At 35.1% G+C, this 27,613-nt stretch overlaps 1 protein-coding gene across 2 annotated transcripts in view; it reads left to right on the forward strand.

Annotated features, from left to right (window-relative positions):
* The window catches only part of Acbd6 (acyl-CoA binding domain containing 6), a 145,047-nt gene that overhangs the window by 94,695 nt on the left and 22,739 nt on the right, over nt 1-27,613 (forward strand). The window lies entirely within an intron of this gene.

Here is a 27,613-nt window from a genome sequence, read left to right on the forward strand (position 1 = left end):
TCTGGCTTAGAGAAGGTATTTCTAAATAGAGCTATAAACTAGGTAGTCCAACTTCAAGTCATTTTCCAGGATATTTAGTCAGGTTGATGCATAGTTTTATAAGTATAAGTTCACATACACGCCAAAGTAGTAATAAAACAAAAATTATTTTATAGAAAATTGGAGAAACAAAAGTAAAGTTTTAAAATAAGTAATTTGGGAGCCAAATACAGGCAACCTGAGTTTGAGGAAGCATGATAGAAACATTGCTAACTAAATAATTTTTTTTTTAAAAAGAGCCTCAGCACTCTGAAAACCTTATAGGTACATCATAGAATTGTGTAAAATAGAAGTTTGGAGACACATGTTTGTATTTTGTACACAGTACTACTGTACAGTCACTCTTAGACTTCCTCTTGCATGTTCCTCCTACAAAATCCCCTGTGTTGGGATTTATCATTCTTTACAATAATTATCTTGGTCTAGTATTAGATTGTGAGCTCTACGAGAATAAGGACTTAGCCATTTTTCCTATTTTTTCTAACCTCTCACATTTTGCAGGTGTTTATACTAGTTAGTATGCTGATATAAACTAAGAATAAAAATCTATGATTCTGGTGCCCTGCATCTTGTATGGAGGAGGTAACAATGCTCGATAGGAAATGTACTCATTATCTTACTCATGTAACTGTAACCCCTCTGTACAGTATTTTTAAAATAAATATTTAAAAGATCTAGAGAAATAATGTATCAAGGAAGTTATGCCTTGTAGAAATTTATGGAAAGGAAAAAAGTTATTTGAATATTTGACAACTTTATTGACATATCACTTTGCTTATTGTTTTATAGAGATTTTTTTCTTTGAATGTGGTAGGCCTAAGCCAATATATTGTCAGACATTCTTGAATAGTGGATGCTAAAGATTTTCTTCTAAAGATAACCTAGTCATAAGTTTTAAATGAAGGTTGTATATTGTTAGACCACAAAGCCCATGTTGAACCGACATCTCATGCAGCTGTTACTTATTTTCTTCCCAACATTTCTCTCAGGTTTTAGAAACACAAATTTTTACCTCAATATTTTTAATACTGACATTTTAATACTTTAAGCTATGGTAGGCAATATTAAATTATGACTAAAATAGAAGAAAAGGCTGAATGTGTGATAATCATGCCTCTTTTTTATTCCTCCTCCCAAAACGTAATATTACGTGATTTTTAAATCACATTTTCAGTCAGAAATTGAGACCAAATGGCTAGCTAATTTCCAAAATCCATCAAGTGAAGCTCTTGCTTTTTTTTTTTTTTTTTTTTCTTGTTGGTTGTGGGGCTTGAACTCTGGGCCTGGGCGCTGTCCCTGCACTCTTCAGCTCAAGGCTAGCACTGTACGCAAGAGCCACAGCACCACTTCCGGTTTTCTAGTGGTTTATTGGAGATAAGAGTCTCACAGATGTTTCTGCCCGGGGCTGGCTTTGAGCCTCAATCCTCAGGTCTCAGCCTCCTGAGTAGCTAGGATTACAGGCATGAGCCACCAGTGCCCGGCTTATTCTTGCTGTTTTTATATATTTTTTATATGTCCTTATATGCTCAAAAGTTGGCCAACGTTACAAATGAATGAAAATTGTAGGAATGCTTTGAACTTGGACATGTGAGTCAAAATATACTGACTTACGTGAGAGACCTTTTATGATATGGTATGGAGCCAGGAATACTCTCCCCAATTTGTACCCAGGCCTACACAAATGTGAGGAGATATGTCCGTATTTTTACTGAAGTGCCTGAAAGTTTCTTTCTCCAACTTTTACTTATTGATATTTGAAACTATAATGGATTATGAATTTTTAGAGCTTGAAATGATGAAGATAGAGCCCCCGTGGTCTAGTCCTCACAATGTCCAAGGTTTTAGTAGCAGTTAAGTCCCAGAGTTTTGATGGCATTTTAGAAATATTGACAAAATTAAAAATTTATTCATTTTATTATGCAAAAAAATCTCTTTGCAAAAGCATAAGATGAATTTCTTAACAAATATCAATGTTAGAGAAGTCTGAAAATTGTAAACAGAGATGATTAAGTCAGGATTTGATGACTAAATATTTTTCATTTTTGTGTTCTTCAAAATATGTATACAGATATATTTTGACTATAGATTCCACACTTTTCTCCCTGCATTATGTTGTCATAGTACTCTGTCAGATTTTCTTAGAATCCAGTCATAAATGACTCTTATGAGGATATAGTACTAGCATATTTTGTGTCCTTTATATTTTCTCAGTTATAATGTCAGTTTTGCAATAAGTATTCATGAGGGTTCCTCCTTAATATATGGGGGTTTTTTCTGTCGTTTTTGTATTGAGTAGTCAGTCACTTCTTTTGCTAAGTTTGTAGCTGAAAATGAACAACTGGCTCACAGCACAGTGTGAATCAAATTCAAATTACTTTGAGTTCAGAGAACACCCAGTGTCATGTTATTTTTACATCTAACTGAATTATAGGACACTGTCAAAGTGTTATGACCTGGTATAGTAAATTGCTCCTTCTTAATGGTCCCTTGGCTATATTCTCTCTTGCTATTGCTATAAACCAGAAATTGTTGACACCTTACACATTGTAAGTTTGAAAACAAAAGAATTGGTTTTTATTCCCAAGTAGTTCACCTTCTTCACCTAGAGGTTTCTGACTATCTTAGCTACCTCTATAGATGAATGGTAACATTTTGTAGCATTTAAAGTTAATTGTACCCTCAGAATTGTATTCATTGTAATTTCTGTGACTTTTTAAAAACACACAATTCGTCCTTGTTGGGCTCAGAATGGATCAATGTTTTTACTTAGAAGAACTAATTTGTTTGAATGTTGCCATTGATGATTTCTTAGATTCATTATGTAAATGTATTTATGTTATCAAATACATTTAAGTGTACTTAATGCTGCTGAGTTTAAAATGCCCTTCTAAATGTCACGTTATGAGGAATATTTTGTGGACCATATTCAAATACACTTACTGTGCCATATTGATGTCCACATATAGAAAGTGATTATGCAAAGTAATTATCAGTAAAAAGTTTGAAGATTATTGCGTATAGAAGTTGATTCTGCAATATAGTGTTCATCTTACACTATCTTACAACTTAATAGCTGCTATTAATAGGAATGTAGTTTGTAAATGCCACAATAAAATACTATTATATGATTATCACTTAAAGATAGTAATTAATATTCATTATAAAGCTTATGTTGATTTTTTTTGTATTTTGAGAAGGATATTGATAAATTTAGAGAATCTTGAAAAGGATTATTGAAAATTGTTTAGATAAGATTTTTTTGAGGAAGAGTCTGACAGTTACTACACACTGGCATGAGTCATGTACAACCCAGAAATCTCTTTTTTTCTGACACCTGTATTGTTGGCCCATAGTTTATTTTTAATGAATGGGCAATTAAACAACAGACATGAATAAAGGTTTTGATTATCTTGAAAAATCTGAAAATATGGCAGCTTCCCTCATGGTATCAATCAGCTAGGGCTGAATAACTACTGCCCTCTGTTGACCACCTTTGAATTCTCCAGTTCCCCATACTCTGAGAGTTGCTTCCCAGACTCTGTTGACTGCACACTGCTGAAGACATTTAATGAGTTTATAATCTTGTATCTACAAAGACTAAATTTGTTGTCAAGTTTCCTGAATTTCAGTTTCTGTTCTGCCATGTGTTAGCTTGAGTGGATCATAACAGTAAATCTTAAAAGCAGAAAAATTTATAAATCATCTGATTCAAATCTGTCCACCTGATACAAATACTCTCTCTTCTAAATTTCCAAAAACATGGTTAGCCTTTAGCTGAAGAGCTGAGGAGCTGAGGAACAGTGCCCAGGCCCAGAGATCAGGCCCCACCACCGGACCCAAAAAAAGAAAAAGAAAAAAAAAGGTTAATTTACATGGTTAATGCTCTACTTGAGCATTTCTTTTTTCTTTACAAAGTAGCCTGTTCCATTTTTAAGAGCTATAATTATTACAGATTTATCTTACATGTGTAGTCTAACTCTGCCTATTTATGTAATTCTTTGGTTTTAATTCTGACTTAAAATTATGAAAAGTAGTCAGTTCTCACTTTTATATGATAACCGTTCTGTATTTGAATGCAATAGTTATTTTCTTATTCTCCTAAACTAAGTAGTCTCACCCTCTTGGTTGTACACTGAAACCAGTATCCCTTTTTAAGTGGGTAATATGAAAACTGTTTATTATATAAGCTGTCATTACAGAACAGAACTATGATAACAGTAGATGTTAATCAAAAGTTAGAAAGAAGCTGGGCGCTGGTGGTTCATGCCTATAATCTTAGCTACTCAGGAAGCTGAGATCTGAGGATCACGGTTGAAAGCCAGCCCAGGCAGGAAAGTCCATGGTACTCTTATCTCCAATAAACCACTCGAAAACTGAAGTGGCGCTGTGGCTCAAGCAGTAGAGTGCTCGCCCTCAGCTGAAGAGCTGAGGGACAGCGCCCAAGCCCAGAGTTCAAGCCCCACTACGGACAAAAAAAAAAAAAAAAATACAAAGACTTGCTCTTCTTTAAAGAACAGTGAAATACACTAGGCCATCTGGGTGAATGGTTTTATAGAAATGCATTTTACAGATGTAGCCATTATAACATTAGTCTGGTTTTAGTCACATAAGTTATTTAGAATTTCATTGAACACTCTATACCTAGTCTATTGAACCATTGTTTTTCTTTAATTTTTTTTTTGTCTTTTCTTTTTTGGTACCGGGGATCGAACCCAGGATGTTGCACTTGCTAGGCAAGCGCTTTGCCACTGAGCTACATCCCAGCCCTCTTTAATTTTTAAATTTTTATTGTAAAGGTGATGTACAGAGGGGTTACAGTTACATAAGTCAGGTAATGAGTACATTTCCTTTTGCAGTGTCACCCCCACCCTTATTTTCTCCCAGTTTCCCCCTCTGGCTACATTCCCCCTAAGTTGTATAGTTCATTTCCAACATAGTGTCTAGTATCACTGCTGAATTGGTTCACCCTTTGTCTGAAGCATTGTTTTTAACACCACCTTTTTTAAAAGAAATGAATAAAAGGTTAAAAATAAAAATATTTGAACACCTTGTATTCTTGTTGGTATAATGTCATTTATCAGTGTGCTCATACTTTTTAATTTTATGGTACTTGAAAACTTAATCCCATGAGCTCACTTCTATTATCAGCAAAGGGTATAAGCTGTCTTTGTGGTTCAAGATGCCACTTGAGGGTTTCTCTTTTCTGTGGTGCTTTCTAATGGAAGTAAAGGTTCTCTCTGAGGGTGAACATTACAGAGTACTCCCAGGCTGCAGTGGAAGGAGGATGTGCACCATAGGTTCAAGGACACATGGAATTTAATGTGCACAAGCATGCTCCTGCTCCCCCTCCTGTTGCTGCTTGCTGATTGGCAAGGTTAACTCTGAGAGGCTGTAGCTTTTTAAAGTGATTTGATTAGACCTACCACTTTACTCCTTTCACTTTTTTCTCTCCCACCCCCATCTTCAAGCACCAAACCACCACCTTCTTTGTCTTTGCAGTTTTCCTTTGCCATTTACCTTTTCTCTCTTTTTTTCTGTTCTTGTGTCGAACTCTTGAAATTGTGTGAAAGTCAGAGATTTAAAAATGAGGTTACTTGCTTTATTGACGTTTGACATAGCCTTCATTTTGACTTATGACACAAGGAAATGGCATCATCACATACACTAGCAATTCCCTTAGATGCACAGGTGTCATCCACATATATGGTTTATGTATAGCAAATTCCCTTCACAGAAGAATTTTTAAATACTTTTTAATTACAATATATCAACAATGTGCAAAATTATTATATGGGAGCTTCCATATAGTTAACCAGTTTCAGCAGTTTCCAACTTGTGACCAACCTTGCCTAACCTTCACTGTTCTCTCTCAATCGTATTCTCTTTTTTGGGGAGTAGAGGGAAGCTGTGAACATTAAAGGGAAAGGCATGCATGCAGAATTTTTGCAGTTTTTTTTTTTTTTTTTTGCTGGTCATGGGGCCTGAACTCTGGGCCTGGGCGCTGTCCCTCAGCTCTTCAGCTCAAGGCTAGCGCTCTACCACTTAAGCCACAGCGCCACTTCCAGCCTTTTCTGTTTATGTGGTGCTGAGGAACTGAACCCAGGGCCTCATGCATGCAAGGCAAGCACTCTACCACTGAGCTACCTTCCCAGCCCGAATCTTTGCAGTTTTAATAGGTTTACATATTTGTTAAAACCTTTCCATGTTAGCAAAGAATCTAAGAGTCCAGAATAAGAATTCCTGCTTTCTAGCAAAGAACAAAATTTTCTCCATTTTTCTGTTCATCTAAATGTCAGAATTTGAAGGTCCTTCATAGAAACCAGGCTAAAATTAATCAAATTGCAGGTATTTTAGTGATTAAATATTTATTATAGAATGTTTTTTCCTAATGCACTTCCTTCTGTGTTCAATTTATTTTCTTCTTAGTGGCTAATTACTCTTTTTTATTTGTTATGCATTTTATTACTATTATAAATGTTATGTACAGGAAGATTACAGTTACATAAGTCAGATAAAGAGTGCATTTCTTTTTGAACAATGTCACCCCTTCCCTCATTCTCTTTTATCTCTTTTATGAAGACTTTGGAAGACTTTGAATATCTCAGTGTTAAAAGCCTAATAATTTCAGATTTCATTTAGAGTTTCTGACTTATTGCTAATAGCTAAGAAAGAAAAACTACCTATGTATGTAAAGAATAGAATGATTAATATGAGAAATACCTTAAGAATGTAATAGAGCTGGAGTTTCACAAAAGAAGATAGCAGTATTTAAATTCTAATTCTTCTTAAAGCATAATTACTGAAAATATGAGGCAAGCTGATTTTACATGACAACAGGGTAATCTTTCTTTTTCCCAGCCTTCTTCATCTCCTTTGTCAGCCTCTGGAACAGTTGTTGTCATAGGGTAGCACAATCCGTAAATTAGGCATGGTGGTACATGATTATAATTACACTCCGAAAGCTGTGTCATGAGGTTTGCAAGTTCTAGAACAGTTTGGGCTACAGAGTGTGAGACCCTTTCTTAAAAAAAAAAAAAAAAAAAAAAAAAGTAAAAATAAGCAGTGGTGCTACCAACCTGAGGGATTCCTCTATAGAATTATTTCCTTACTGAATATCATTCCATCTGGACTGAGTAGAAGCCAAAATTGTTTTTTATATAAATAATGAAAAATAGTTTATACATTTCAGTTATTCCATAATACTAAATATATTATCTTTTCTCTTTGTCATGGTTTCTTTTCTCTTCCCCATCCTAAGGTAAAAAATCTAGGGAATAAAGTACATGTCTTTCATGTTAGTCTGGTTAAAAATACTTCTGTTAAATGTAATAGCCCTATATCTATAACAAAGTAGAATGATTTTTTTTTCAGTTTTCCATTTTGGTATTTCCCCATTTAACATTTTATTTTGTAAATAGACTTTTAATATTTTATGGAAGAAAAAAGAAATTAACAACAAAAACCTCAATATTTAATGTCTTTATTTCATAAGTACATCAAAACAGATAATAAAAAATACAGACAGATTACCTCATTGTTATGTTTCTAAGGATAAATGTATTCCCTATAAGTCAACCTGGTTTAATGTTCCAGGAGTATTTTTTTAAGTGAAAGATTGGTCAAGACTAGATTCCCTAAGTAATTGCTCAAGAAGCTAAACACAGAAGCATCACTTAGAGAAACAATAACTATCACTTTCAAACATTTCCCTTTGAAAACTCTTCATGGAATTTGTTTCCAATATTTTACAAATTTGTTTAGGAGTCATGTATTTGTTGTTTGAACTGAAGATGAGCTCTATGCTATTTGAGAGTGTACTGACCTCTCAATATAAAGAAGCTTAAGCCTGTTTAAGCACCTGTTTGGGGGGGAAGGGGGTAAAAAGTTGCTTCTAATGAAAACTATCCCCACCTACAATTTATTAAAACCTTGACATACTGCATTACTTAAGAGTTCTCAGAGAAAATTAAAACCCTTTTGACTGGGTTTTGCAATGCAGGGAAATTTTTAGTGACATTTAAAAGGGTTCTCTTGTGTTCCTCTAATGGGATAAATAAAAAAGGCTTGTTTTAGCCCAGCAAATGGGGGGACAATCCAATTTCCTTGATTCCATCAAGACACTCTTAAAGCATTAGCTGTGCAGTAAAAAAAAAAAAAAAAAAAAAAAATCCAACTGACCCCCTTTGCCTGATGGCTTTGAAAAGTGTCCTGATGTGTAGGTATTTGCCCAACACAGCATACTTGGTTATTGCTTTCCCAACACATCTGTTGATAGAAAAGTCTATGTGAAGCTCCAATAAATGTCAGTTTATGTTATAGAACTATAAAAACATTACACTAGACTATAATGGTCTCTCTGAAGGGCAGTCTTTCACTTAAAAAAATCAAACAAAATCCTGTCAGGTATTCATAAATTTTAAAATTAAGGAGTAAGATAAATTGTTCAAAATGACGTTTTAGGAAAGTTTTTGTCAACTTTAGTTACTTTAGTGGATTTGAGATTTACTTCTAGTTACCCAAAAGATGATGCTTATTTGCAGAGAATAGATTAGTATAGGAACTTGGTTGTGAAATGCTTATTTGTCGTAGAATTAACAGGAGCTTCTTAAAACAAATGTCTGACCATACCCTGAGTTTTTTATTAAATAGGCCTGGAGTAGGACCCAGGAATTATATTTTGTTCCCTAGTGAAACTGGTAGTACTGGTCTGGGACTCACACATGACTCACACAGTGACTTCAGAGATGTGTGAAAGGATATATCCCATCTAGATTGGTGATTCAATATTTTGAAACCACGACTCTTGTTTACCTGAGAGTTACTAAGATATGAACATACTTCCAGGCTCCAGTGGCTCATTCCTATAATCTAGCTACTCAGGAAGCTGAGATCTGAGGAGCACAGTTCAAGACCAGCCTGGGAAGGAAAGTCAATGAGACATTTATCTCCAATTAACCAGCAAAAAGCTGGAAGTGGACCTGACTCAAGTGGTAGAGCACAAGACATCCAGGTGCAGCTCCCAGCATCAGCACTAACAACAACAACCACCACAAAAAATAATAGTGTGGAAAAAATGTTTAAGTGAGTACAAGTACAGTCTTGCATGGAGACATTTACTTTATTGGACAAGGTTTTAAAACCCAGTCTGAAGGTAGAAAATAACACAAGAATGGAACTTTCTTTTCAGAGAAAGTGCAAAACAGAGAGAAAAAAAAATGAGCCTCTTGTTTTATTTAAAAGAATAGAGCGGGGCACTGGTGGCTCATGTATAATCCTAGCTACTCAGGAGGCTGAGATTTGAGGATCATGGTTCAAAGCCAGCAAGGCAGGAAAATCCATGAGACTGTTATCTCTAATTAACCACCACAAAACTGGAAGTGGTGCAGTGGCTCAAGTGGTAGAGTGTTTGCCTTGAGCTGAAGAACTAAGGGACAGTGCCCAGGCCCAGAGTTCAAGTCCCAGGACCAAAAAGAAAAAAAAAAAAAGAAACTGGCTGGGAAATAGCTTAGAGGTAGAGTGGCTTACCTAGCATGCATGAGACCCTGGGTTCAATTCCTCTGTACCACATAAAGTTAAAAAAAAAATAGAAACTGATATTGTTTTCTACTATAATTGCATACTAGTAGAATGATAGGATGAAGCTGTTTTTTAATGATACATGGTATCAAGGAACTTCTTTTTAGCAAGACTATCTGCCCATAACCATATATAAACCCAAAGCATTCAGTAATTACATTATTCAAGAAATTACATTCTGTAGCTATATCACTCATATTTAAGTATTTGAAATACTTAGAATTGATTTAATGGTCTAGTTTTGCTCTATAATTTATAGAAATAGACATATTTATCATTAAAAAGCAGTTGTAAAATAGTAGAAATGAAACAAAATCATTATTGTTTGAAAAGGATCATGGCCAGGGATATTTGCTGACATCCAAAAGTCATAAATAGAATGAAAGAAGCTTAAGAATCTTGAAAAGAAGAAGTCAATTCTTTTTTCTTTTTTTCTCTTTCTCGTTCTTTTCTTTTTTTCTTTTTTTTTTTCTTTTTTTTTGTTGTTGTTGTGGTGGTGGTGGTGGTGGTTGTTAATGGGGCTTGAAATCTGGGCCTGGGCGCTGTTGTTCACCTCTTCAGCTGAAGACAAGTGCTCTATCACTTGAGCCATGGTGTCACTTCTGGTTTTCTGGTTTATTAGAGATAAGAGTCTCGTGGGCTTGCTTTGAACCATGATCCTCAGATCTCAGCCTCCTGAGTAGCTAGGATTACAGGTGTGAGCCACCGGTGCCAAGCTTCCAATTTCTATTTTTAATGGGGAATACATACTATAATGAATATATCTGTTCCTACAATATCTAAATGCTTGTAAAGATTCATAGTGTCCCATTGTTTCACATTTCTGTTTTTTTCTGCCATCCAAGTAAACCCCATATTCACAAATCTTTTTCATAAAATAATATTAATATATGTGCTTACTAAATGTATATTTTCATTCTACTTTGCAATTATATATATGTGTGTATGTATATGTATACATATTAAACAATTATCCTATGTGCTACCTTTGGGAGTTAGGATACTGTCTGCATTGCTTATAACTCAGTTTTAAAATAATTAAAGGTGACTTTGAGATTGCCATGGGTTAAATAAATGGAATCAGGTAATCAGCACTTTTCTGGAGCCCTTTTGCATTTCCCTAGAGTCCTCTGAGCCCTATATCTTGTCATTTCTTTCCATCACCAACTTTATCATTTGTTTCTTTTTTCCTCAGCTAAGGATAGGGTAAATCAAGTGAAATGATCTTCCACATTGTACCAGGTACTTTTAAAGTACACTTTCCCTATGGTGTAGTGCATACTGAATGACTCCAGAGAAGACTATAGAGGAGGTCAGTGCAGAGTGGTAGCAGTTAATCTCTCTGCTGCTCTGATATCCGACAGCTGGTCTGACATGGGCCTGGTGCCAGCAGTGTCTTTACAGGCTTTGTAGCAGAGATTATTTAAAGGAGATTAATCTCTCTAAACCCCTTATATTTTAATTATTTCTGTATGTATTTATAAAGCCTGCAGTCTGCTAGTTTCAGGACACAACTGTCTAAACCCTCATCTTTAACCTGGTTTCCTCAATCAAACAAGTATGTTTGTTACCACTGAAGACACCCGGTTGATTTGATTTTCCTTATCATTAGTTGTTTTTATTTGGAAGTTGTTTTCTTTTGGGGTTGGCTTTTGTTTTGTTTTGTTTTTCAGTGCTGGGATCAAACCTATGCTAGTAATTGTTCTATCATTGAACTACATACTCAGTCATGTTTAGAGTTTTTTTTTGGTTTGGATTATCTGAGTGATTGCTACCATTACTGGTTTTGGGTGGTTGGGTTTTTTTTGTTTGTTTGGTTTGGGGTTTTTGTGTGTGTGGTTTTTTTTTTTTTTTTTAAGATAACCAGTTATTGAGCCTTATTTTAGAATATATGCTAATAAACTAGTTCATATTACATGGTGGAAATTGTAAGTTGTAGACATGTATACTGTGAAAGCCTCTGGATATTATTTTTTTTAAGTAGACCTTTCAGGATATTATTTAAAGGTTAGTAGAGTAGATATCCTTAATGTGTTGTGGTGTCCAGCATCTCAGGTAATTTTGTTCATCCAGGTAATGTTCTGCATGCAGGGCATACAGAACAAAGATTCTAGCATGTCCCATTTATGTTACTAACAGCCATAAAATGTTTCTTCAAACATAAGGAGACACAGAATAAACAAATAATTATAAAGAATTTATTAGTCCCGGCGCTGGTAGCTCACACCTGTAATCCTAGCTACCCAGGAGGCTGAGATCTGAGGATCACAGTTCAAAGCTAGCCTGGGCAGGAAAGTCCATGTGAGACTCTTATCTCCAATTAACCACCAGAAAACCAGAAGTGGTGCTGTGGCTCAAGTGGTAAAGCCTTCTCCTTGAGCTGAAGAGCCCAGGGGCAGCGCCCAGGTCCAGAGTTCAAGCCCCACAACCAACAACAACAACAAAAAAAAATAATTTATGAAATACCTTTTACTGGCATTACAGCATTGGTGTCTAGGTACCATGGAAGTACTATCAAGTCTATGTAGGGAAGCAGTTTGCTTCATCTATACTGTTTCCTTTGAATTCTGATACTGAGAAAAGACTTGGGGAGCATCTTCACAAAAGTCTTCAGCTTCTGGGGAACTGTTTCTAGTACCTGTCTTGATTAGAATGTGATCATGATATATTTGTATCGTCCAATACTTGCTTTATATCATTTTGTTCTAACATGACTCTACCTTTTTTAGTTAAAAGACTACTCTCTTAGTCTTAATAATTAACTGAATGGACATATGTCACATATTTAGAGAACAGGTATGGGAAGAAATCTTAACTTTTTCTTGTGCTCTATAAGCAGAAATGGACATTAATATCTCAAAACTTGTCATTTCTTACTCCACTTGCACAGACAACATAAATTTAAACTCTAGTAAAAATTTAAATTAGTAATTTGGCTTACTATATTATTTTGAACAAGTTCCTTAACATTGCTAGACTTGAGTTTTCTTATACATAAAATGGAGCTTTAAATCCTCTAGGGTATTAATTTCACATAAATTGACATATCTGAAAGTTTTCCGCAAAATATTACACAAGTGTAAATTTTTATTTTCTCAAAAGTACATGATAGGGCTGGGAAGGTGGCTCAGTGGTAAAGTGTTTGCCTTGTATGCACATGGCCCTGGGCTCGATTCCTCAGCACCATATAAGCAGAAAAAGCCAGAAGTGGCACCGTGGCTCAAGTGGTAGAGCACTAGCCTAGACCTGAGGAGCTCAGGGACAGAATTCAGGCCCCACTACCGACAGGAGAAAAAAAAGGACATTATATCAGAAAATCCGTGGGATTTTAGATAGTACAGTGGAAAGTGTCTTATGCCATCTGTATATTGTGTGATTGTCTTTGAAATTACTGTTAGAGATTTTTCCTTATAGATACCTAAACAATGTAATCTACTTTGTAATTGCTTGTTTTTAAATTTATCTTTAAACGTAATGTCTAGTATAGAAGCATAACCAAAAGTAAGTAAATCATAATCTAATGTAATATACCTATGTAAACAATCTATATTACTTATTCACTATAGTCTTATATTTGAACAGAATGTGCATTGTTAGTTTAAGGCATCTTAGCAGTATGCTAAAAATCTAATGAAAGCTGGGGAAATCCTTAGTTATCTGACTTAAAGACAATTGGAAAACACTTCCAAGTTTCAAGTAGAAGAGGGCTATTTTTAGGAAAATCCTTACAGAAGTGACATGATCTCAGATAAATTATTGGGCTATTTTTTTTATTGTGAAAATACCATACAGAGGGGTTACAATTACATGGGCTAGATAATGAGTACATTTCTTATCGAGCATTGTTGCCTCCTTTGTTTCCCCTTCCCATCTCTTCCCATCCCCCCCATCCCCCTTACCCCCTCCCTCCCCTCGCCAAAGTTGTAAAGTTCGTTTTCAACATAACGATTTGTACATCTCATTGTTGCAATGGGTCCACCTGTATCCCTGTTTAAATGATTTGTTTTTTCCCTTCCCCTCCACAAATTATACCAACATCAAATACAGTGAAAGCAGGGGTTATACCATGGGGAAGGGACATACAAAGCAACAAAGAAATCATCTTATAAATACATTAGAAACAATTGCATGAAAGCAAAAACATTTGAATACTTACCTTGGGGTTCATTTCCCCTAACATCACCTTATCTGACCTTTTCTGCTTGTCTCAGACATATACTAGTTATTGCAAATAAGGGAAACCATGGGACCTATGTTTCTTTGGCCCTGGCTTACTTCACTTAATATAATTTTTTGTAAGTCTTTCCATTTCCTAACAAATGGGGCAATGTCATTCTTTCTGATGGAGGCTGACTCTACACAGAGCTCCCCAATTACCCAGCAATGCTACTTTTGGGAATTTACCCAAATGATCACAAGACCATACTAAAGCTACCAGCACAACTATGTTTATTGCAGCATTATGTACCATAGCTAAGATATGGAACCAACCCAGATGCCCTCAGTAGATGAATGGATCAAGAAAATGTGGTATATATACACAATGGCTATTCTTAAACATAGTGAAATAGGAGACTAGAGCCTAGACAGAGTTTATTACTGTAGACAATATGAGAAATCAGAGGAACAGTTCAAAAGAATTCAGTCAACTTCACCTGATGAAAGACAAACAAAAAATTTTAAAAGGGGTAGAAGCTGAAGACGCCGTAACTTCAAAGCCAAGGATCATTTTCAGGTGCCATTGTTAGAGTTCCAAAGAAATGACCTAAAGGAAGTCAGTACAGTACATTCATGCACATATAGATGTTTTGCCAGAAGATCACTGACAGATTCTAAGAGAAAGAATTACAATTTTAACACCTCAAAATACTGAAGTATCTTCACAAAAACATGATGATATACCAAGAAACTCGTGAACTCCCAGTTATGTTTTAAAAGTATAAGCTTTAGACCCAGAAACCTAATTTAAGTTATCACCTTGTCACTTGCAAATCATGTGGCCTAGGAAAGTTATTTAAACTGAACTTCATTTCTTCACTTGTAAGATAATTTAATACCTACTTCATAAGGTTGTCATGTGGATTAAGTAAAAGGACACATATAGATTGCCTAGTGCAGTGAACAGCTTTATCCTAGTGGATAAAGCTGTTCACTGCACTAGGCAATTTATTGTGCATTGTTTTTATTCACAACTAGTGCCTAGTATACAATACTCAAAATATTCAATGGGATACGGCATGGAAGATACTGCATACACCTTTGTTATAGAATTCTAATTTGTAACTGATTTGAATGGGATGATGTGTTCTTTTAAAACTATAACAGAAATAAGACTTTAATTTGGCTCTTAATTTTATAACCAAACAAGTTATTAAGTTACCCACAGGATGGGGAAAAAACTAACATTTATTAAGATTCTGTTCCTTTTAATACAATCATTCATTCTACTCAATAAAATCACTCACTTATTCTAGAAAAAAATAGCCATAACTGTATAGGTTTTGTTATTTTGCTGTTCCTCAGTCTCTGTCCTACTTTATTGGGTCTTCATACAAAGCAGTTCATTTATTTCTTTAGTAAGCCCAGAAAAGAGAACAATGCCAGACTAAATTAGACAATGAAAATTAAATTACATCTTGCTTGTTTTGTAAACATTTTTTTAAATTTCCCAGAAGAGAATGAAAGCTAATGTAAAGCTACATTTGATAATATTTGAGGGCAAATAGTTCTAAAGAAAACTATAGTACTCAAAATGGATATTGTTGCTCGAAGGTACTTGGAGGGTTAAATCTCTGAGCTGTAGAAGCAGATTGTGTTTTCCTTTTGTGATCTAGGCTGACAAGACATCAGTATTCTATTCATCTGTTGGGAATTAGGCTGTTAATCCAATCAATGACTCTTGAGTGAGCTGTGGCCTACCTCCCCCACTGGGGAACAATCGGATCAAACTGCAGATTGTTTAAGAGCACTGTGCTGTCCTCATGTCAGGTGGAATTCTCAAACGTTCCCTGGTGAATTGGGGATAGGGGAAGCTGTCTTGGCCCATTTATCCTGCTCCTTAAATAACCAGGTATCTGCCTCATCCATACGAAAGCATTTGGCAGTAATGACAACAAGAATGCAATAGAAATCCATTAACTTTAACTCACAAAACTGGGTGAAAGGAAGAAATGTTTTCAAATGCCCCACAAAGCAACTTATATAAAAGTTTTTCACTTTATTAATATCTTTGTACTCCTTAAGCCTTAAATCATTTTCTTGGCTACACTTTTTATTCATTGTTTTAATTTATTTATTGTTTTATGTCATTGAATTTTCTAACTACTGCAACAAGCTCTTTTTGTGCATTTATCCTACTCCACTTGTATTTTTTGTAAGTCAGCAGGATAGAAATAAATTTTAATATAGATTATGGGAACACTAATTAAATAAAATCTTAATTTTAAAATATCTTTCTCTGAGGAATGCTAATTAAATAAAATTTTAATTTTAAAATATCTTAGTCTGAGCATACATAATTTTGACATCTTTTGCAGCCCAGCAAAATTTGATTTCTAATTACTGAGTTAATAGTCCATTAAGTACATTTGGAAATTATTATTGAACTGATTAAATAGATGTCCAGAGTTGCAATTATATTCTATAATTTGCTGTCCCAAATTTTTCCTGTTAACCAGTATGGAGAGACACAAACTGTCTTAATGCAGAATATCTAAACAAAGAGAAATTCTCAAGGAAGATATTTACTATCCAGATCTTAGTGGGAACAACCTAAAGAATAATTTTATTCTTTTCCAGCTATATTGCATAAGAGTATGCCAAAAGAATTCATTATATCTGCTAAAATTAACCAGTCATACCGTGAATATTTTGTTATTATCTTTTACATATCCAGACTGCTGGGTAAATGCAGTACCACAGTAAGCAAGATATGCTCTTTTGCTGTATGCTAGTTCTAGTGAAGAAAACAAGAAAAACAAATAACTGAATAAGATAAATAGATAGAAAGTGGTTGGTTACTTTGAACAATGATCAGGTAAGACTTTATTGAGAAGGCAAGCTGAGAGATTAATAAAGGAAAATCATATTTAAAAATCTCTGAAACAGAAATAAGTTTGACATACCAAGAACAATCTATTTATAATATTTATACTATTCTCTTAGATAGTAAGTTTCAGGCATTGGAAGCACCTGAATTTTCTTAGAAACTTAATAAAAGTTATCCCTAGAAATGGTAGTTCTACAGGACTTGATGGGATGAAGCCTTCTTAATAAATATAAAGCGGAATCTTATGCTATCAATTAATATCTGACAAATAACTGACAGAACACCCAGAGTGAAGGGTTAGCTACCAAATACAAGAAGTTATGGGATAAAATAAAGTTATCTAGATTAAAATTTCATATAGTATTTTCAGTTCTGTATGGGAATAAATGCAGTTCATGTATATTTTATGTGATTCTTTATCATGATTGAAAGAATAATTATTAGAAATTTAGTTTATATACTATTATAGAAGCAAAGCCAAGTATACAAAAATCAGAAAAAGACTTTTTTTTAGAGATTAGGGAAAGATTAGGGTTTAAGGAGATTATTAATGTGAAGCCAAGTATTTTTATTAAATATTTCTTGACCTGGATTTAGTAAGACACAGGGAGACAGAAAAGAAGTATAAACCATGGTCTCTGCCCTCAGGTCACTCACTGTCTGAGACAGTAAGAAGCCCATTAAATAACTGACCAACAGTTAAAAGCCAGTGTATAATCAAGTGCCATAATGAAAGATACTCTGAAAGTGGGAAAGTGATTGGGAGATTTATAGGAACCATATAGTTAGAAACATCTTTTAGCATGAACTGTGGCCTGTTAAGACAAGGTAATATTTGCTGACATGAGGGTAGGGATAGGTAACAACAGTTCAAGCAGTCTATGAAAGTGAAAGCCATAATTACTGAGATTAAGGAATTTGGACTACTCTGTTTTAAATGAATGTGTTATGTGATTTTTTTTTAATTTAGCATGTTCATCTAGTGACAGTTTATTGTTACTAGGGAAAGGGAATTAGGAAGGAATACCAGTGGACACAGTTATATTAATTCTAATGGGAATGATGAAGTGTATTTGGGTAACAACTGGAAATATATATTGATTTACCAGATACTTGAATAGTCTCTTTACACATTTACTTAAGGAATGTCAGAAGAAATATTAAGTTGTTACTGAAGAGGATTGAAACATCTTTAGTTGAACCTACTATTCTATAACCTAGTAGTTTATATCAAAATTATGTGATATCAGAAAGAGAGAGCAGCAAAATACAAATAGAAAAAAATAACATATGTGATTTTATTATTTAAAGGCTTCAGGACTAAAAAAACAAAAATCACTTATATTACATTCAGAGAGAAAAGTTAAAGTGCTTGTAAAACTTCATTAAGGATAGAGAAAGGAATCAAGAAGAAAAGGGATCATTTTTATTTTAGGGTAAAATGAGGTTGACAAGAAAGGCCTTAGTAGTAAGCCCTGGCAGATCACAACCTGTAAACCTAGCTATTCAGGAGGCTGAGATCTGAGGATTGGGTTCAAATCCATACCAAACAGGAAAATCATGGGACTCTTATTTCCAATTGATCACCAAAAAGCTGGAAGCAGAGCTATAGCTCAAGTCACTCAGGGACAGTGTCTAGGTCTTGAGTTCAAACTCTGAGCACTAGTGAGTGCATGTGTGCACACACGCGTGCACACACACAATCAAATGAACATGTAACAGAGTCAATCAGATAACTGAGGAATTTAACCCATTTTTTAATTTTTTAAAAATTGTTATTATAAAGGTGATATACAGAAGGGTTACAGTTAAATAAGTAATAGGTAAAGAATACATTTCTTTTTTGGATGTCACAATGTTACCCCATCCTCCTCTCTTTCCCATTTTTTCTCTCCCTTTTCTACTCACAAGTTATATAACTTATTTTCAGTATGGTGTCTAGTGAGTACCACTGTTGGATTTGCTCACATTTTGTCCCTCCATTTCTGTTCCCCGCCCAAACATAAACCAGACAGATAAATGAAAACAAAAACAACAAAGGAAAATAACTCATTTCCATATTCTGCAGTTATTATTTTATATAATAAGAGGCACATAGGCATTATACCTTTGTGATTAAGCCCATTTTTAAAAGCTGACTTCTGGGGCTGGGAGTGTGGTTTAGTGGTAAAGTGCATGCATGAAGCACTGGGTTTGATTCCTCAATACCACATAAACAGAAAAGGCTAGAAGTGGCACTGTGGCTCATGTGGTAGAGTGCTAGCTTTGAGCAAAAGAAGCTCAGGGACAGTGCCCAGACCTCTAGTTCAGGCCCCAGGACTGGCAATAAACAAACAAATAAATAAAGCAGTGGCGCATTCCTGTAATCCCTAGCTACTCTGGAAGCTAAGATCTGAGATTTAAAGCCAGCTTAGGCAAGAAACTCCATGAGACTCTTATCTCTAATTAATTAACCAACAAAAAGCTGCAAGTAGAGCTGTGGCTCAAATGGTAGATTGCTAGTATTGAAAAAGCCTGAAATAAACAAGTAAATAAAAGCTCTGAGACAGCACCCAGGCTCTGACTTCAAAAAGGACTAGCAAAAAAAAAAACACTAAAACTAAAAAACAATGGCTTCATAAGAAGAAAGTAAAATTAAAGGAAAGATAAACCAATAAAGCTCTGGCAATGTCCTAAAGTAAGTAAAAAAAAAAAATCTCAAAAATTTATTTATTTTTTTACTTTTTCATCTGTAAGTGATAAGAACATTTTTTAGTGAATAAGCTTAATTTACAAATGTATTACCAAGATCATAATTTGTTCTATTAACTTGAAAACTGAAAAAAAGATTAAAGCAAACAGAAAGCTTATATGGATTTTATTTGCTGATATATTGTCCAATAACTATGTCATAAGTTTTTAGTAAAAGCAATAGAATAAATTTAGAAAATAAATGTTTAGGAGGCTGTGGAATACAGCTAACAAAAAAAAAAGAACATTTGCATTTCAGAATTATATCACTTAAAAACATAGCTTTTAAAACTGGGTTCTGGTGGCTCACACCTGTAATCCTAGCTACTCAGGAGGCTGAGGTCTGAGAATCAAGGTTCAAAGCCAAACTGGGAAAGAATGTCTGTGAGACTCTTTATCTGCAGTAAACCACCAGAAAACCGGAAATGGTGCTGTGGACTCAAGTGGTAAAGCAATCGCCTTGAGCTGAAGAGCTCAGGGACAGTGCCCAGGCCCAGAGTTCAAGTCCCACTGACCCCCCCCCCCCAAAAAAAATACAGCTTTTAGTGTTGAATTTTTTAATTAACTGAAGGCATAGGTTTACAGTTTCCCTCTCCAGTCTATTCTGTGCTGTATATTTCAGGTACTTCACTCATGATGATACCTACTAGTCTAGTCTTTTAGTGAATCACTCTGCTACAAAGGAGAAGCTAAGATCTGAAGATTGCAGTTCAAAGCCAGCCCAAACCGGGCGCCGGTGGCTCATATCTGTAATCCTAGCTACTCAGGAGGCTGAGATCTGAGGATCTGGGTTCAAAGCCAGCCTGGGCAGGAAAGACTGTGAGACTCCTATCTCCAATAAACCACTAGAGAACTGGAAGTGGCACTGTAGCTCAAGTGGTAGACATTCGCCTTGAGCTGAAGAGCAAGAGCGCAGGGACAGCACCCAGGCCCAGAGTTCAAGCCCCATGACCGGGGTAAAAAAAAAACCAGCCATGGAAATCTTATCTCCAGTTAATCACCAAAAAGCTGGAAGTGGAGCTGTAGTCAAGTGTTAGAGTGCTAGCTTTGAGCACAGAAGTCATAGCTCACTATACAACACTTGCCTAACAATCATAAGGTCCTGAGTTCAAGCCCTAGTACTGGTGGGAAAAAAGGGAGCAGGGGGAGGGCCTAAGCACTAGTTTCTCAAATTATGGTTGCTTGAAAAAGTTCAGTAATCATTTGAAGCAGAAGTAAACAAACAACAACAACAAAAAAGTGTTCAATAGTAGAGCACTTTTCCTAGCTAGCATGAAGCCCTGAATTCAATCTCTCTGCATGATTTTTTTTTAATTTTGAAATTATGGTAATAGGAACTACACATGTTGTATTTGAGAGTTTAATCTCAGACACCTAATGTCTTTAACCTGCAAAAATTCAAATTTTTAGTTATATTTCTCCTTATTTGTATTTATGTGGATTTCCCTTGCTCTTTTTCAGCAGCAATAGTGATATAATATAGAAATATAGATATAAGCTGGGCACCAGTGGCTCACACCTGTAATCCTTGCTACTCAGGAGTCTGAGATCTGAGGATCATGATTCAAAGCTAGCCTGGGCAGGAAAGGCCTTGAAATTCTTATCTCCAATAAACCACCAGAAAACCGGAAGTAGGGGCTGGGAAGGTGGCTCAGTGGTAGAGCGCTTGCCTTGCATGCCTGAGGCCATTGGTTCGATTCCTCAGCACCACATAAGCAAAAAGAAAAAAGCCGGAAGTGGAGCTCTAGCCTTGAGCTGAAGAGCTGAGGGACAGCGCCCAGGCCCAGAGTTCAAGCCCCACCACCGGACCCCAAAAAAGAAAAGAAAAGAAAACCGGAAGTAGCGTGTGGCTCAAGTAGTAGAGCACTTGCCTTGAGCTGAATTGCTCAGGGACAGCACCCAGGCCCAGAGTTCAAGTGCCATTACCAACAACAACAACAAAGTAATGAATTTTAATGTCAGAAGGTCCTGGGACATTGGGCAAAGTATATAATACCTCTTGCCCCATTTTGTTCAGCTTAAAAATAGAGAATAAAAGTTTGAGAGAATTAATTTCTTACCAGCAAAAGTAGGACTAAAGGCATGGTTCAAGTAGTAGTGTGACAGGGAAAACAAAAACCCCAGGTACCATCAAAAATTAAAGAAGGAATTTACGTAATAGAATTGTTATGAAAATGGAGAAAAGAAATGAAACTATAAGTGATGCTTATAGTATAATATACTATAAGTGATTCTTATAGTACTCATTGTAGGTGCTTAAGTTTTCATTGTTTTCTTTGCTCAAATCTTAATTATATAGCTCCTTTTGGAAAGAGACATTCTAGATTTGTGTTGGTTTCAAATAACTGATCAGATATATTCTGCTTTTTGTTTTTTATATAAAATACTTTTTCTTAAATATATTTTTTACTTCATAGCTTCCTTCTCTTTGTACCTATTATGAGTATTTATAGATGGTGTGAGACATAAGGCTAAGACTTCTCTTTCTCTCTGGAGGTTGCTAAAATCTACTGGTTGGCATGTAGCCCAGCCTTCTTTATGGTCATCTGTTCTCTGTGGTCTAAAATGTCTGCAACTTGCCACCTCTCTCCTATCTTCTAATTTCTGCTCACTGATATTATTGCTGCCATGTTCCTTCTAATTACCATTAGGTTCTGCTGGCCTTCTTAACCATTCCTGATTTTTTTATTCCTTGTTTTCTTTCTTCACTTCTAACTTTCCATATCTTTCTATCTCTTATTTCATCTAATGTTTCATAGGTGAAACTGGCCTAGCTTTCTCAAACTCCAGTTTTTCTATAAAGTGATCAACTAGTCACAATATGTTTACTATATATAGTCCTGATCAGTATTTTCTCCTAATACTTCAGGCCCTATACCAGATACTGAATGCCAAAAATAAGAAACCAAACATGTTTGGATTTTCTTTTTCTTTGCTCTTATTTAATTTTTATTGTATGCAGAATTTTGTCTTTGGATAGAAGGCATAAAAGAAGTAAGGATCTATAAAATTATATTATGGCATAGTCCTTGCTCTTAAGGGAGCAGAAGAACACAGATATAGTCACAAATAATATAGGGAAAGGATGAAGGGAATAGGAGAATGTTTTAAGAAAAAGTTACAAAGGTTTGAAGTGTTTCATTTTCTGTTTCTTCCTATTTAATACTGCAATACTAAAACACTTCCTTGAAAAATAGTGGGGGGAGATGATGATGATGATGATGATGATGATGATGATGATGATGATGATGATGATGATGATGATGATGATGATGATGGTGCTGGTGCTGGTGCTGATGGTGGTGCTGGTTCTCTTGGTGGTAGTTGTGGTGGTGGCTGTTTTCGAACTCAGTCTCCGTCTCTGAGAAGGGACTGGATGAAAGAGACCTTCCATGATTCTCTGCCATTTTAAATGCAGAAAATGAGTCTATCCAGTGAGCAACTAGTCACCATATGTTTAGAATGGTCCTTATAAGCACTCTTTTCCTTACGCTTTTTCTTTTGCACTCTTTTTCCTTATGCTTTTTCATTTAAGACTGTGGGTATTTAAATTCCCCACATTGCCACTTGTTTATGTTCCTAATAACTTTTATTATATTTATTTGGAAACAGAAAGAATGTGGAAGACATGTGAAGGTGTTTTTATGCTTTTGTAATTTGAACCTTAAGTATTGGTGAATTTTTTTCTACATCTTACCTGCATTAGGTTATGTTATTTTTAATTCAACTGGTATTTTTACTTTACCCTGATATATAATCCCTTACAAAGATTTCAACATGTGACCAATTCTAATTTATTTGAATAGATATGGCTGTTCTTTATAATAATTCATATTTATTAAATTTGAAAATTTCCTTTGAACTAAAAGAAAAAGCATAAATAACAATGACAAACAGCCCTTTTTGCATGTGGTCATTTGAAATGAAACAACCAAAAAATTTAATCAATTTAAATCTAGAAAAATTAGCTGATATGAGTTGTAAACCAGATGAGTAAAAGCTTTCACTTTTTCATTCCTGACATTCAATTCCATTTATTCTTTGTGATATATTTTAAAATATAATTTCTGTAAGACTGAAGTTTTGAATCCCATATTCTGAGGTTGCTGAGAAAAATGCTTAGAGTCAGAATCATGCTTCAATACAGTCTATTTTAAACACACAAAGAAGAATAGAGATAAAGCTTTTATAGATATAAAATAATGTGTTTTATTAAAGCATTATAATTATAGTGAATCATAATATAGTATTAATTGGTTTGAATTAGTTATTAATTAAACCTGAATAGGCTTTAATGAGTCATATTTCAAATTAATAAGTTTATTGTTGGAATATGTTTTGAATACTCATTATTTGCTAGGTAATCAAAAGCTGAATATGAGAAGTTACATTTGAATCCCTAAATAATTTTTCCTCTGTTTTACCCAGATACCTAGCTTTTAGACATATCAAAGTACTTAGATATACAAATATTTCAGAGTTAAAGAAAATTCTTGGTACCTTTTTAAAAGACTGCTTCTGTTCTGTAGTACACTTGAAAGAAAATAGAATTAGAAGACAAGCTTGGTTGGCCGCCTGTCTTTCTGTTCCCAACTTGCCAATCAATTCTGTGATTGGAGTCATGGTTCTTATGTTCATGTCTCTGCTCTAATTGATTTCTAGGTGGACATGCCCTAAGTTGAAAAATAAAATATCTCAATATTTCACATTAAGCACTAGAACACTTCAGTCCACAGCATCTGAACACAAAAGCCCCAAATTAGGCATGGTGATCTAAGAAATATAACAAATAATAAATGGATTGAGAGGTAATAGGTAAGCTATTATGCTTACAATTCTGAAAATCATAAGTATTTTTTCTTAATTGATTTTTAGTTTTTACTGGGAAGAACTTGTTAATAACTAAGTAGCTGAATGTTAATTTTGCATATACATAAATTGAATTCAAATTCGTAAAGTACAAATGTATTTTATAGTAGCTTTATTATAAAAGTGATGTTAATTTTAGAAGTTTTTATAATTATACCTAAAGAATACAGAAAAAGGGGCTGGGAAGGTGGCTCAGTGGTAGAGCGCTTGCCTTGCATGCATGAGGCCCTGGGTTCGATTCCTCAGCACCACATAAGCAAAAAGAAAAAAGCAAGAAGTGGCGCTGTGGCTCAAGTGGTAGAGCGCTAGCCTTGAGCTGAAGAGCTGAGGGACAGCACCCAGCCCAGAGTTCAGGCCCCACGCCGGACCCAAAAAAAATAAAAAAAAGAATACAGAAAAAAATCATCCATAATATTATACTCTGAGATAAACCCCATTCTTCTTTTTTTCTGTAGGTAAATACACATTTTTGTCTGCAAAGTGGTATACTATATATGCCACTGCTGCTGCTACTGCTTCTTTTTGGGGGGAGGAGGAAGAGGGGGGCTGGCCTAAAGGCTTAAACTAAAAGCCTGTGTGCTGCTTGTAAGCAGCTCAAGTCTAGTGCTTTACCATTTGAGTCACAGTTCCACTTTTGGCCTTTTGGTAGTTTATTAAAGATGAGTCTCATAGACTTTTCTGCCAGGCTGGCTTTGAACTGCAGCCCTTAGATCTCAGTCTTCTGAGTAGCTAGGATTACAGGTGTGAGCCACCAGCATCCACTTATGTGTGCTTTTTATCTACTTATGAGTATCTTCTTATATTTATAGATACTCTTTTTAACATAGTATCTGTTGGCTTTTTATTCCATTAGTATAATTATATTCCATCATACAAATAAATACACTGTAGTCATGCCAGTGGTGGTATTTTAATTATTTCTATTTTACAATATATAAACTAGTTTGTAAATATTAGGAAGGCAAAGACTGTAACAGACTTAGTATAAAATAGATACCCATTCTACCTATCCTTCCTTCCTCCCTCTGTCTTTCTCTGACAGTTAACATCATCTAACATACTATTCATTTTACTTTACTTTTTGTATATATTCCCCATACTCCCCCAGATAAAGCAGAGATTTGTTTCTGTGTTGTTCATTGTATTTTTAAGACAATGCTTATTAGCACATAGTAAGTACTCAGTAAATATTTGTTGAATTTAAGCAGTGAACATTCTCGAAGATAAATAATTGTATAAATCTCTGATTTATATATTGATGGATTAATAGTGCTTTTTGAGTGCAAGGGGCCCAAGAATATTTTATAATAATTCCAAGACATTATTTGCCTTTTTCATACTCATTCTCCTATAACCATACAGTGGCATTTTTCAAAGCCATGTCACAAATATTATCACAACAGATTGAATTTGAAAACAAATATTAATATTTCATTAATTTCTATTAAAGAGATTTTTAAAATATAAAACAATGCCATTCTTCCTTACTGTGTTTTCTTTTCTCATTTTTAATATTTTTTCTATGTTAGCAAGAATTTTATTCTGAAATGTTTCCTAGGGCAAATTCTAAGTTCTTTAATCTTCAGTTAGTAAATCATCAGCATATGACCTAAGAAGTCAGTGCCTTCCGTAATACTTACCCCTTAATACACTAGTTACCTGTGCTGTGTTACAGCATTCTTTTCTGGCTTCACATATAGTTCACTAAATATTTTATGTATCAAGTATTTGTTTGAAATTCAGTGTTTATATAATTGAAGCCTCATTTAAGAAAACCATGCTGCCTTCCAAAGAATTCAGTGAAAACAATGCAAGCGATACATGAGGTAGTCAGCACCGCTGACTAGCAAGCCATAGCTCACTTAGATTTTTATGTACGAATGGTAGGATAGTGCATCTTTCATTTTTCAGCTTTCAGCTGCTCACAAGGCATGAGATATCAAGGTATATATCCCTGTAAATACAAATAAAAACCATATAAGTCCAACCTAGTTTGTCCAGTTAAATTCCTCATGTTGAATTTTGAAACTTGATGGGTGGATCTCAAAGTCTTACTGTATTATTAATAATTGACATTGTTGAAAGGAACTGAAGTTTATTTATTGCTGTGTTGCTCAGTTAAGCATTTTAATTGAGTTTTTCCAGGGGAGGGTTTGGAATAGAAAGTCAGTGTGATACCAGCACAACTATGTTTATTGCAGCATTATTTACCATAAGTAAGATATGGAACCAACCCAGATGCCCCTCAGTAGATGAATGGATCAAGAAAATGTGGTATATATACACAATGGAATTCTATGCCTCCATCAGAAAGAATGACATTGCCCCATTTGTTAGGAAATGGAAAAACTTGGAAAAAATTATATTAAGTGAAGTAAGCCAGGCCCAAAGAAACATAGGTCCCATGGTTTCCCTTATTTGTAATATCTAGTATATGTATGAGTCAAGCGGAAAAGGTCAGATAATGTGATGTCAGGAAAATGAACCCTTAGATGTGTATTTTAATGTTTTTTTCTTTCATGCATGTGTTTCTAACGCATTTATAAGATTATCTCTTTGTTGCTTTGTATGTCCCTCCCCCACAGTATAACCCCTGCTTTCACTATGTTTGATGTCAGTATAACTTGTGGAGGAGATGGGGAAAAACCAGTTGTTTAAGGATACAGGTGGACCTGTTGCAACAATGAGAAGTACAAGTTGTCATGTCCAAAACGAGCTTTACAACGTCGGTGCGGGGGGGGGGGGGGGAGGAGAAGGATTGGGATTGGGGGGGCGGGGGGAGGCTGGGAAGGGATGTGAAGGGTAAACAAAGGAGGAGGCTGCAATGCTTGGTAAGAAATGTACACATTATCCTGCCCATGTAATTGTAACTCCTCTGTACAGTATGTTCACAAATAAAATAAAATTAAATTTAAAAAAAAAAGAAAGTATGAGTATATTTAGTTTTCTACAGACCACTTGGACTGCTGTGTGAAGAGGGGACACAGGCCAGCAGAAGTGGATGCGGTGAGAGCAGATACTAGGCTGTTGGCAGCTCACATGGAAAGACCTGTGTGGATCACGGGCATCAAGACGCCTAGGACTCTTGTTAACATGCAAGGCTCTAAGATGTCATCTATGGATGAAGCTGGGAATGTGTATTCTTTTTTATTATTATTATTATCTTTAAGTAGTTGTACAAAGAAGTTCCCATTCTACAAAACAGTATATGAATACAGAGTGCTTGACACCCATTGTCCTAACCCATTGCTCCTAGCCCATCCCCTTCTCTCACTTTTCTTTTTTTTAATTGAAATTAAATGATTACATCAATTTCACATATTTTACAGTGTTGTGATACTTAGTTAAAGT

Source organism: Dipodomys merriami, unplaced genomic scaffold, assembly GCF_024711535.1.
Source record: "Dipodomys merriami isolate MVZ:Mamm:240054 unplaced genomic scaffold, mDipMer1.0.p SCAF_24, whole genome shotgun sequence".
In the NCBI taxonomy this organism is placed as follows: domain Eukaryota; kingdom Metazoa; phylum Chordata; class Mammalia; order Rodentia; family Heteromyidae; genus Dipodomys; species Dipodomys merriami.